Source organism: Pelobates fuscus, chromosome 1, assembly GCF_036172605.1.
Source record: "Pelobates fuscus isolate aPelFus1 chromosome 1, aPelFus1.pri, whole genome shotgun sequence".
In the NCBI taxonomy this organism is placed as follows: domain Eukaryota; kingdom Metazoa; phylum Chordata; class Amphibia; order Anura; family Pelobatidae; genus Pelobates; species Pelobates fuscus.
In genome coordinates, this window is record NC_086317.1 from 89,224,601 (window position 1) to 89,238,611 (window position 14,011).

The following is a 14,011-nucleotide window of genomic DNA, read 5'->3' on the forward strand; positions in this document are numbered from 1 at the left end:
GGAATGCTGTCTCCCAGGTTTGGGTTGTACGTCAGAGGCGGCTCTAGACTTTTTGAGGCCTTAGGCGAAAATCAAATATGAGCTCCCCCCTCCGCCCCCCGCCACGCGCGCTAAAACTAAAAAATAAGCAGCCGATATTAAAATTAATTGTATAAATTGCATATTTTAAGGCAAACATTAATAAACCTCATAATCTCACTATTCACAAACTTATTTTTGTTAATAAATTATTCTACAAAATACCTATACACAAACATTGGGTATAGATAAAAGGTTTGTGGCTGACTACTTAGTTATTCTTGTTGATGTCTCCTAAAACTGAAATAAAGTTGTCAACAGTGTATTAAAAGAACACTACAGTATCAGGAGCACAAATGTGTATTCCTGACCCTATCGTGTTTAACTATTTAGCCCCCACCCCCCCAATGAAGTAAAAACTTACCTAATTTCTATAGCTGCACAAGTCAGTCAGCGCCGGATCCGCCCAATTGGCTAACATAATCTAAACTGATGATCTCAGTCAATCACAATGCTTTCCCATAGGAAAGCATCGGATTGGCTGAGATCTTCAATTTTGATGTCAGCCAAGGAGTCAATACTATACTATAATACTGTAATTATAACATACTATCATAATATTATTGTTAATATTAACATATTAACAATTAATATATTATTAAAGGGACACTCCAGGCACCCAGACCACGTCTGCTCATTGGAGTGGTCTGGGTGCCAACTCCCACTACTCTTAACCCTGCAAGTGTAATTATTGCAGTTTTTTATAAACTGCAATAATTACCTTGCAGGGTTAACTCCACTTCCTCCTTCACAGCACAGATTATCTGTGCTAGAGCGTCGCTGGACGTCCTCATGCTGTGTGAGGACCTCCAGCGTCGCTCATTTCCTCATAGGAAAGCATTAAAAATCTTTTTCAATGCTTTCCTATTGGGAGCGCTAATGCGCATGCGTGGCATTGCCGCGCATGTGCATTAGGTCTCCTCGGCCGGTGGGCGGGATCAGTCTCGCCCACCGGCCGACGGAGACAGTAGGAGGAGCGGCGCGGAGGAGAAGACAGCGACGAGGGACATCGTCGCTGCCTCCGGTAAGTGACTGAAGGGGTTTTCACCCCTTCAGTAACCGGGTATTGAGGGGTGGGAGGGAGAGGGTACCTCCAGTGCCAGGAAAACTGATTTTCCTGGCACTGGAGTTTTCCTTTAATGATAATAATTAATATAATTATGATAATATATTATAATTATAGCAAATAATATAATTATTATATTATTAATAATATTTAAAATTGTTAAGTAATATTGTCCATGTGCTCTCCTTCCCTTCCCCTTTAATTTATTTTTAATGTGCTCTCTTTTTTCTTTTGCTCTCCTTCCCTTCCCCTTTAATTTATTTTCTTTTGCTCTCCTTCCCTTCCCCTTTAATTTATTTTCTTTTGCTCTCCTTCCCTTCCCCTTTAATTTATTTTAATTTGCTCTCCTTCCCTTCCCCTTTCATTTATTTTACGTTGCTTTCCTTCCCTTCCCCTTTAATTTATTTTAATTTGCTCTCCTTCCCCTTTAATTTATTTTCCTTTGCTCTCCTTCCCTTCCCCTTTAATTTATTTTAATTTGCTCTCCTTCCCCTTTAATTTATTTTCTTTTGCTCTCCTTCCCTTCCCCTTTAATTTATTTTAATTTTCTCTCCTTCCCTTCCCCTTTAATTTATTTTCCTTTGCTCTCCTTACCTTTTTCTCTCTTCTCCTCTGCTCTCCTGATTCCTTCTGTTATCTCTGTTTTCTCTCTTCTCCTCTGCTCTCCTGATTCCTTCTGTTATCTCCATTTTCTCTCTTCTCCTCTGCTCTCTTTTCTTCAGCAGCAGCTACTCTTCTCTCTTCTTCTTGGTACCGCAGGCGGGGGAATGCAGGGAGGGGTTACGTCGTGACGTTGTCGCGTTGTGACGTCATCGGCATCGCGGATTGGCCGATTACCAGGAAGTGTGCAGGAGGAGGGGAGGGGACTCACTCCTGCACGGGAAACCCATGTGAGAGGGATTCATCTTTTAATAGCGCCGGCGCCGCGGCAATCTTAATGCGGCCGCCTTTAAAGTATTTTTTTATTTTTTTTTTTACTGGGAAAGAAAGCTCTGCAGCGGCTCTCTAATTATACGGTTTAGGCGTCCGCGAGGCCCCCTCTAACGCGAGGCCTTAGGCGGCCGCCTAAACCGCCTAATTAGAGAGCCGACTCTGTTGTACGTGATGGGTATCAGGGGACTGGGTTTGGGCGAGATCTGCTGTTCCTTTCTTATTGTGGACCAGTGCGTCAGGGTGTGCGTGAGGGGAGAATCTTCCCCTAGCAGCGTCCGGGCGTCCCTTTCATTATGCCACACCAGTGTATGCAGTTTTTTGTCCACGGTGTCCCTCCAAAGCTGGACCCATTGTTTGTGTGGCGTGAGTCAGATATCTTTTGAGGATCACAATGCCTCATGGGACCTTTCACAAATCCCCAACTGATACCTTTGCGTAAATCATTGGCACAGAATATATATATATATATCACCTAGGGGAATTTTGCAAACAACATGAGAGTTCCACTTTAGGACCCCTTAAGGACCAAACTTCTGGAATAAAAGGGAATCATGACATGTCACACATGTCATGTGTCCTTAAGGGGTTAAAGGAGTGTTAAAGGATAATAACAGAGGATAACAATTAGGGATGTCAGATCTCTAGAAACTCCTTACACCATAACCTATGAGAGGAGAATAAATAGTTACTAGATGTGTCCAGTCAACTGATAACTGACTGTCCTGTCACATCATTGTCGAAAAATTTTAAAATGCATATATGCAAGCCATGATTCTCAGTGCAAATGCTGATACTCCACTGATACCGAAGCTGTCAGTATCAAACGTTTACTGATATTTCCCGATGTGCGATCACTCTCAGAGAGTGACTGCATTTCAGGAAATCCTGAGAGGCACACACTGCAATAGTCATGTTGTATTTATGTGCCCTCCAGCTTTCCTGCTCACCAATGCCTCAATGGATAAGCTTTTTAAATCATTTAATATTTTTAAATACATTATTGATTTAATATTATGAAAAAAAAAACATTTTGTAATAATTATATATATATATATATATATATATATATATATATGTATATATATATATATAGAGAGAGAGAGAGAGATTTTTTCATATATATGACATCTTTTTTCATCTTTAATATTTAAAAAAAAATAATTATAATATTTCATCCAAAAATATTAAATCATGTAGAACGCATATCCAACATATTAAATCAATTTAATAATAATTTTAAAATAATATTAAATCACGGGTAGGTCTAGAACATGCCCTCAACCACCATATTTTTTACATACAATAAAACTTTAACATGAGACATAGGTGTACACAATTTCAAAAATAGTTCAGGTCTCAAATCTGGCCATGTCATTTCACCACCAATAAGGTAAACGTAGAGGACATTCCTGTATTCAGAGATCATATCCACAGAGATACAGTGTTATATCTGTATATGTAAAAAAAAATATTGCCTGAAATGTTATCAGAAACTGTTAATTAATCACACCAAAAGCTCATATGCAAATATTTTATGTGTCTATTTAAAAATAAAAAATAAAAAAAATATTAATAACCATGTCTATCTATCTATATACACACACACACACATATATACTTTTGTTTAGAAATGTGGGGTTTGGTAAACTTTGTTAAACTAGTCATCTACAAAATATAATAGGCAAAACTGTGAAAATTATGTGTTTTTTTTTCCAAAAATGTTTTTTTTTTTTTTTAAATGTACTTTTTTTAAACTATTTTTTCTATAATAAATGAATAAATGAGAAGTTATAACATTATGTATGATATATAAGGAAACCCTAATCATTATTTAACAACAGTGTATGAAGCATGTATACGCATTTAAGTGGGAAATTACTGATGGACAAAACAAATACACAGCAAAAATGACAAGTGTTCTCTTGTCCTCCGTTGTCATGAAGAGGTCAGGGAACTTGATGAAAAGTGTCCGTTTCATATGTATTGTTCAATCTTTGTGCGTGAGACGGTAAGTCAGAATGATTCCCAAACATCAGGATTCTGAGAGGTGATAGGTGCAAACAGGTTTCTCCAATGACTCAAGCATGTGTGACATTAACACGCCAGGTTTTCTGATATCTTTTTTTCCGGTGTTCAATAGGCAGAAGACAAAAAGTGCAAGCGTGTTTTTTTCTTTTTATAAACCATTGAATGTGTCAGGAACTCCAGACTTCACACTGTAATTATATATACCAGATGGAGAGAGAGAGAGAGGTTTCTGATATTGCAACTACTGGATATATTGTGTGTATCTGTGCAAATTAGTTTATCCCTAATGGACTCAGCTCAGCCAGTGTTAATTGGATAATGATAACAATGCTATCCCATAGTCCTCTTTGAAGGCCAAACTGTGGAATCGCTTGCAAACTACGGTATCTAACTGCAGAGTGCTTAGGCATTTCAAAGCACAATTTCATTGCAAATTAACATTGCTTCATGTTCCATAAGGACAATAATAAAGAAAATATGTGAGCATTGGCTAATAATATGGAAAGTGTGTGTTTATGAAACATGCACGGAATAAATTGAATGTGTCCACAGTGGACATTTTGTCCTAATTTTTGTAATACTTCACTGGAGTTACCAAATGTACAGTACACACCTTCTGTGATCTCCCATGGTGATAGTAACGTTGTCTACAATTTAATTTAGTCTCACATCCTCACTTTCTATTATTGTTATTGTTTTAGCACAGTGGTTCCTAAACTCCTGGATCGAGATTTTAAATTCATTGTGACCTGAAACTGTCCACAATAAATTAGTTAGTGTAGCAGGACTTCGTTCCGGCGTTGGATCTAGCCCATGTTGATACTGAGAAGATTTTAAGCAGAATGTTTTTTTCAGGATTCATTTTGTTATGTATTATCTAATAGTTGAAGAATGAGTCACTAAGGTTCGTTTTTTTCCATTCATTAGTTATACCATTCATAAAAGAGATGGCCAAACTGCGTAACGGTGTAAAGCAAAGCACTGCTACAATACGCAAGAGAACAAAAACAGTATTTTATGTAAGAACCAGCGAGACCACATTATTTCCAACAGATCTGATCATTTAGAAAGATACCAAAGGCACCTATGTCTTATTTGTTCTTTAATATGCATTGAACGTTCTGTGAAATTCAATTCAATCTGCAGGTAGTTGTATTTTTATATTGATTTTATGTTTACGAAAATCTGTAAACGTTTTGTTTGCCATGTTTAAAATTACGTTTTTTCTCTACTGCGTACAATGTGAAAAAAGTGAAATGTGAATGTTTAGTGCTTCAATGTTTTGTGGTTTAGTGCCATTAAAAAATGGTCACCTTGAATTTGTGTACAGTATGCATGCTCAATATTGGTAACAACCTCCCGCACTCAGTCTACATATCGTGAAGTACAGTATCATTCAAAATGGAATCAGAGACCTAAGCAACTGATAAACCAAAGGTTGGCAGTCTCTGGGCAACGACTCTAATATCTTCTTTCTATGTTCAATTGGCTGCTGACCTCTATACTTGAGCTGAAAAATATAATATATAAATCCCAGTCCTCTGTGGCACACAAAGTCATTGCTAGAGTATGAAAGATAGGCGTCATGTGCTTGCGGTATCTTAGAAAAGGGAAGTATGCAGGGAAGCAGCAAGCCCGTCCGTCTGTCATGCCTTCTCGTGGGACCATTATGCTGTCAGATCTGCAGTTATATAGCTCAAGCGATAGCTCTCGTCACCATGCAGAGGTCAATGTATCTGCGGGCTTATGTATTCTTACTTGTTTCTGATAGTTCTGATGGAATGTTGTGCAGATAATAGTCACATCATACAAAGGGAGATTTTGTGCATCATGAATTCTTAAACTTCTTAATAGTAGAATTCATGATTATTATTATTTTATTATTTATATAGTGCCATCAGATTCCGTAGCGCTGATGATGGCTTTACTTCCCAAAAAATGTGAATTTCAGTGTGACTACAAGCTTGAATGGGGCAATGTATGTTTAAAGAGATACAGTAACTAAAAACATGCTTCTCTTCAATCCCTAAAATAATACTTAATAATAACAGATTGATATGATTTTTTTTTTTTTTTTTTACCTAACCATGGTATTATACGTTTAACTGTCCTTGTCACTATTAGATTTGGTAGTGTTTCATTGTAGAGGTAGATTTATTGAAATTAGTACAATTTTCAAAACCTATCAGTAAACAATTTCTGATTACATGTGAACATGTGGTTAAAGCAATCCAATAATCAAACTAAGTGGTCATCCCAGCATTGGTATATTCAGATATCTTCCAATGCAGCAAGCAACGGTTTCACAACCATTTTCTAAAGAAATGCACAGTTGTGCTGGAGTTGTTGCTGTTAGAGAACATGTGATATAAACAGCCAATCAGAATCAGACAGTATTTCCCATATTTCTACTGTACAGGAAAAAGGAAACCAGTCGTTGTACTCTGTCGAGAGAAACTGAAAGCCCTGCTCTCTTAGCCTATTATTGCCCTTAAAGATAATACAGAAATTGGGGGCGGAGCCTGACCAACGAACAGGGCAGACGTGCTCTGAACGAGCTCCCAAACACCAAGCACTAAAACGAGCATGAAACGGGATACTAAGTGCACACCCTCCCACAAAAGGGCCCACTGGACTGGGGAGACCGGCCCGAACCCGGAGACACCAAATTCGATGTCCAGGGTAACCGGGCACCGCATCGGCAGATCGGGGCCTACCGTGGGAGGCGGCAGAGAAAGGCGGCCGCTTTCCCGCCGGACGCACGCAGCTAACAGCGAACTTGGTGAACTACCTCCCCCCCCCTATGGACCGGTGGGGGATATCCCGGTCCCCGCCAACCGGAGCACCCCGCGCCCGGCACCTTCCGCAAGAGCCAGCGACACCTCCAAGCACCACGGGGGAAGGGGCATCCAAAATGACGGAAGCACATAACTCGGCCACCTGGATCCCGGGACACCCCTCCAGTACCGCGAGGAGAGCAGCCTCCAGCACAGCGACACAGCCACAGCTACAGCCAGAGCCACAGATACAGCCACAGCCAGGTACGATTGTTTCAGAAGTCGGTTGTTGGATGAGCCAGTGCATCCAGGTTTTTAGGTGGTGTACATATGAATTGAAGAACCAGTCTGTATAAGTATTTTTATTGCCTTGATTCACTATTTGGAGCGCCCCCTATCTGTTCTTGTTTTACATAACTCGGCCACGCTAGCCAGACAGAGGCCTACCAAGTCGGACTACCCAATGCTGGACTTCCCGGCCGGGCAGTCAGCAGGAAGACCATCCAAACGAGACATGGCCCAGATGGCAACTCAGCAAAGGCCCAGACCAATCGACCCAAACGCCCATCCGGCAACGCAGAGTTTGGAGCAGTTTGACAAAATCTGCAAAGGCTTCTGGACGACACTCTGCTCCAAGGGAATGACATACAGCCAAGCGGTGAGAGCGGTGGCAAGGCTGATCCGCCCGGACACCCGGCACCGTTACTACGACCCCTGGCCGCAAGCCCCCAGAACGATCTCCAGGCCTCTCAGAGACAAGAGATCGATAAACACTCACACACGCTGGAGCCTAGAGCAAGCTACACGCACAAGCAACCCACAGGACCAAAGCCTCAGACACCAGCATGGCGCACGTATGCCCCGTGGGATTACAGCCTCCAGCCGGATCACAAAACAAGACCACACCATACAGCCTACGGACAAAACCAATTTCCAATGCGGAGACGCCATCAAGGTGATACCCGGCGGGGTAACGGCTTTGCCGCTGACAGGGGTTGGCTGAACTTTCCCTAGGGACTGCCATCTGACCAACCACCCTCTCCGACAACCAGATGAACAATCGATATGTCTTAAGTACCACGCATTGACTTTTATCTTTATAATTTACAGTATGATTTTCCTTTTGTTGCTATCTCTCAAACGATCACTAACCCTTTGCTCTGTGAAACACAAGCATTATTATACGCGCTAGCTGACTCAATCTAATGTGGCATCCTATGCGTGCTTGCCAGTCACTAGGTGGCTGTTGGTCTACCTGCATGTTAACATGCTAGAAAACACTAATCTATATACACCTTCTCACACATAGAAGTGAGTGGAAGCTTGCAATATCCCTGTTTGCAATATAACACTATATGTGCCTGTATACCCCAACATGACGGTCTTCCGACTACATACACAATACATGTACCTCTAGTATGTTGCCAGCTACTGTCTTTTCCCAAAATTTACACATGCCAGGCGATCCAGTTACAGAGATAGACATATAATTGTAAGCAGATACACCTGCGCATACATGTTAATGCTGAAAGCCACTGCAAACATACTTCTATCTGCTCATGTATCAACCATTTATACTATATGTGCAGTCTACGTTAAGCGAATTACACATTTAACTCACTCCTGTTAATCTTAACACTGAACGCTAGCCTGATCATTCCAGTACTAGCATTGTTTTATTACCTAATCTTAATGTCAGCATATGTCCAGATCTTCAATGTTTTCTGTTGCCTGTTATACTGACATAAGCTGCAGTTTAACCATGACCTAAGCATGACACTTATAACAAAAAATGTGCAGATGTAACCTATGTCGATACTGGCCGGTACCTGCTGTTGGGGCAGTGCCAGCATGTTTGTCATCACTATGCACGCCAAAATAAAGAATTTAAAAAAGATAATACAGAAATTAATTTTATGCATTACCTGAGCGGCAATAGAAGGTTGGATTGTGGGCACCAAGAAGAGCCTGTTTTGGAAAAATTACTCAAAAACAGTTCAATCAAAAATGGGGGCTAGATACGAAAGACTCTTTGCACCATAAACACTACATTAAGCTGTATACTTGTGATGATAATAGTGTTTCTTTTTAAAGACAAATACACCACACCGCATAGCCCAACACGTAAAATTAGGGGCAGGATTCATTGGGCTAGGTACGTATTCACAAATACTGTCCTAAATACCAAATAAACCAAAACAATAAAGATAATCCACACACAAACGCTTATATTATGCAAATTAGCGTTTTTACATTTTTAGAAATATTTATTTCAAAAATGCTAGCTTACAAATATGCTACATTCCACTGTAATGTTATCCTTTTGATTAGACCAAATTATTCGGTCTGCTAATGTATTTTGTCAAATTTCTCACTGGTCCTGGTATTTTGTAAAGAAATATTGTTTCGAAATTTAAAAACACAAATTAAAGAAATGCAGTCCGATGTTCGCTGTCTGCAATGAAGCCAAATACATTCTATAGAATGTTGTCAATGCTTTGTTTAATGGCTTCTTCATTGTGTATATAGAACATTAACAAATCTGTCTCAAAACACGTATAAAGATATTTAAATAAAAGAAGAAAAGGGTTTGTTAGACATATTTAGGCACCCTCATATCTCCAGGAAATGACTCCATCTCCTGTCTAAATGCATGGAAACTATGTTCTTCCTATGTCATTGAATTTGTGTCCTTTTCATGCATGGATTCTTAGTGCTCTTAGCAAGTTGAGCTAATGAAAAATTAACCTGTTTTCCATTTCGCGTAAGTGGTCTTGCAGGATCTGGGGAAATAATGAAAGAGAAATTACAAGCCCACAGGAGACATGTACTGTCTGGTTCCCATCTCTACAGAAACCGAATGTCTGCATGTAATTGCCACCTTAACGATAGAGCTGTGCCTTATATATCTGAAATGATACAAAGTGATAATGATGGTCTGTGTTCTTGGAAAAATGTAATCTACCACTTTCAAATATAATTATTCATTCTACGAAGAGATTGATATAAAGTAACAAAGAACGTCGCGATAGGGTCAACACATTTATTCACTTTGAGAATTAGATTTTTTTTTATAGATTTTATAATGATAGAGAGGAGCAATTTATCCAGTGACTGAGAATAGTTGTATACAACAAGCCCACTTGTCATAGTTGGTTATCCATGCTTGGGCATGACTGTGCAACTTTGGGGCATCATGCTTTCTCCTGTTATATTTAGTAAATTCAAGGAAATGTTGGACAGGACTGGTATCAGGGCACTTAGTTTGCTCATTTTAACTTTGTCACTAGACAGTGAGTTATTGGTTGAGGTGCATTGAATGCAGGGATGCAATGTTTGGACCAAAACAGCTCATCTGAAATAATTCTACAACCTGTTTTTTTCAGGTTGGTTCATTTGGCCCATATTCTGGAAATTAATATTTCAGGAGCCGTAGCCGTAGACTACTTTTGTCTCTTTTACTGGTATCTCTCCTTTCTGGATCAGCTAGGTGAGGTTTCTTGGTCTATATGATTATTTCAGTTGGGATTCAATACTTTATTTCCTATTTTTGGAATTTAACATTGTGTCCCCTCTAAAGTAACTGAAGTCCACATTTATTGGTTTTGTGGATATTGTCTTCTTCCTAAAACCTTCTTACATTTTCATATTACACATCTGCTGTATGGTATGCCCTGGTGTAACTGTGTGTGTGTGTTTATCTTTACTTTTCTGTTTAACTTTAAGGTATTTCTTCCTAAAGAAGAAGTGATTCTCAAAAAGGAAATATTCGTATTATGCGAAATAAAAATTACGCATAATATTCATATGATGCGTAAAACAGCTAATATTTCTGAAAGTTAATATAGAAGTGAACAAAAAGAAGTGAAAATATATTTTTTTCTGTTTGTTTTTTATAATATATAATATACATACATACATATATATATATATATATATATATATATATATATATATGTATATATGTATATATATTATATGTAACCTCTGTGGCTGGGAAAGTATTTGAAAGGTTATTACGGGATAATATGCAAGAATTCCTTGAAAAGAGTGTGGTTATCAGCAAAAATCAGCACGGTTTTATGAAGCACAGGTCATGTCAAACTAACTTTCTACGAAGAAGTAAGTAGAAGTATAGATCAGGATGTTGCAGTGGACGTGATCTACTTGGATTTTGCCAAGGCATTTGATACGGTTCCTCACAATAGGTTAGTCTTCAAACTAAAATAAATTGGTCTAGATGATTATTCTTGTTCTTGGGTAGAACGAGTTGTCATTAATGGTAAATTTTCAAGTTGGACAAAAGTGGTAAGTGGTGTCCCTCAGGGTTCCGTTTTGGGACCCCTTCTATTTAACATGTTTATAAATGATCTTGAAAAAAGCATTGAAAGTCATGTTTCAGTGTTTTCAGATGACACAAAACTCTGTAAAGTAATACAATGTGAGCAAGATATTACTTTGCTGCAGAGGGATTTAGATAGACTGGGGGACTGGGCAATCAACTGGCAGATGAAATTTAATGTAGAAAAATGCAAAGTTATGCACTTCGGCATCAAGAATGCACAAGCAACTTATACCCTTAACCGCTTCCCGACTTACGTCCGACAAAAACGGTCCTTAGGGACCTCGGACGTACCTATTACTTCCGAATATTCCCATCACTTACCCAATCACTGCCGTTCCCCCACCGGCGATCGGTATTCCTCTCCATCTGGCGGGACGGTCTGACAGCCTAGACAGTAAACCCTCGGCAAATTAGGACCCCGCGGGCCATGTGATCACTCTGAAAGAGCAGTCACATGGCCGCAATAGGCGTCCATAGTGCTGCATGCAGGGGGAATGCCTGAACTGACAGGCAGTCCCCCTGCATGTGTAAAAAAATAAATAAAAAAATTGTTAATAAATAATATATATATATATAAATTGTTAATAAATAATATATATATGTATATATATATATGATATATATACACATATTATATATATATATATATAATATGTGTATATATATCTTATATATAACGGAATACTAAGTGTATTGTTTTATTAATATACATATATTAATATAAAAATACACTTAGAGTAAAATTACACACATATTTATATAATATATATAATAACTATATATTGTATATAAAATATTATAAAAATAAATAATAATTAATTCAAAATAGATTAAAACAATGTAAAAATAAAAATGTTTAAAAAATATATATATGTAATTTTATTTTTATTGCATTTTGCTATTACTATATATATTTATATCAAAATACACTTAGAATGAAATTATATACATAAATATGTACCGTATATACTCGAGTATAAGCCGACCCGAATATAAGCCGAGGCCCCTAATTTTTCCCCAAAAAACTGGGAAAACTTATTGACTCGAGTATAAGACTAGGGTGGGAAATGCAGCAGCTACTGGTAAATTTCTAAATAAAATTAGATCCTAAAAAAAATATATTAATTGAATATTTATTTACAGTGTGTGTATAAAGAATGCAGTGTGTGCGTATGAGTGCAGCGTGTGTGCGTATGAGTGCAGCGTGTGTGTGTATGAGTGCAGCGTGTGTATGAGTGCAGCGTGTGTATGAGTGCAGCGTGTGTATGAGTGCAGCGTGTGTGTATGAATGCAGTGTGTGTGTGTATGAATGCAGTGTGTGTGAGTGCAGTGTGTGTGTGTATGAGTGCAGTGTGTGTATGAATGCAGTGTATGAATGCAGTGTGTGCAGGGCCGGTGCAAGGATATTTGCCCCCCCCCATATGTCCTGACCTCCCCTCCTCCTCCCTCAGTGGTCCTTACCTCCCCACCCCCGTGTTCCTTCACCCCCCTCCCCCAGTGGTCCTGACTCACCCCTCCCCTAGTGGTCCTTACCCTCCCCTCCCCTAGTGGTCCTTACTTCCCCCTCCCCTCCCCTAGTGGTCCTTACTTCCCCCTCCCCTCCCCTAGTGGTCCTTATCCCCCCCTCCCTCCCATAGTGGTCCTTATCCCCCCCTCCCTCCCATAGTGGTCCTTATCCCCCTCCCTCCCATAGTGGTCCTTATCTCCCCCCTCCCTCCCTCCCATAGTGGTCCTTATCCCCCCCTCCCTCCCATAGTGTTCCTTTTCTCCCCCCCTCCCTCCCATAGTGGTCCTTATCCCACCCCCTCCCTCCGATAGTGGTCCTTATCCCCCCCTCCCTTCCATAGTGGTCCTTATCCCCCCCTCCCTCCCATAGTGGTCCTTATCCCCCCCCCTCCCTCCCATAGTGGTCCTTATCCCCCCTCCCTCCCATAGCGGTCCTTATACCCCCCTCCCTCCCATAGTGGTCCTTATCCCCCCCCCTCCCTCCCATAGTGGTCCTTATCCCCCCCTCCCTCCCATAGTGGTCCTTATCCCCCCCTCCCTCCCATAGCGGTCCTTATACCCCCCCTCCCTCCCATAGCGGTCCTTATACCCCCCCTCCCTCCCATAGTGGTCCTTATCCCCCCCTCCCTCCCCTAGTGGTCCTTACTTCCCCCTCCCCTAGTGGTCCTTACTTCCCCCTCCCCTCCCATAGTGGTCCTTATCCCCCCCCTCCCTCCCTCCCATAGTGGTCCTTATCCCCCCCTCCCTCCCATAGTGTTCCTTTTCTCCCCCCCTCCCTCCCATAGTGGTCCTTATCCCACCCCCTCCCTCCGATAGTGGTCCTTATCCCCCCCTCCCTTCCATAGTGGTCCTTATCCCCCCCCCTCCCTCCCATAGTGGTCCTTATCCCCCCCCCCTCCCTCCCATAGTGGTCCTTATCCCCCCTCCCTCCCATAGCGGTCCTTATACCCCCCCTCCCTCCCATAGTGGTCCTTATCCCCCCCCTCCCTCCCATAGTGGTCCTTATCCCCCCCCCTCCCTCCCATAGTGGTCCTTATCCCCCCCCTCCCTCCCATAGCGGTCCTTATACCCCCCCTCCCTCCCATAGCGGTCCTTATACCCCCCCTCCGTCCCATAGCGGTCTTATTATTATTATTATTATTATTTTTTTTTTTATTATTTATTTTATTTATATTTTTATTTATTTTTCGTCCCCCCTCCCTGCTTGATACATGGCAGGGAGGGGGGCTCTCCTTCCCTGGTGGTCCAGTGGCAGTTCAGTGGGGGGGAGAGGGGGGC

At 40.7% G+C, this 14,011-nt stretch overlaps 1 protein-coding gene across 4 annotated transcripts in view; it reads left to right on the top strand.

Moving 5' to 3' along the window:
* The window catches only part of ANKRD13B (ankyrin repeat domain 13B), a 183,870-nt gene that overhangs the window by 114,287 nt on the left and 55,572 nt on the right, over nucleotides 1-14,011 (top strand). The gene's annotated exons all lie outside the window — the stretch shown is intronic.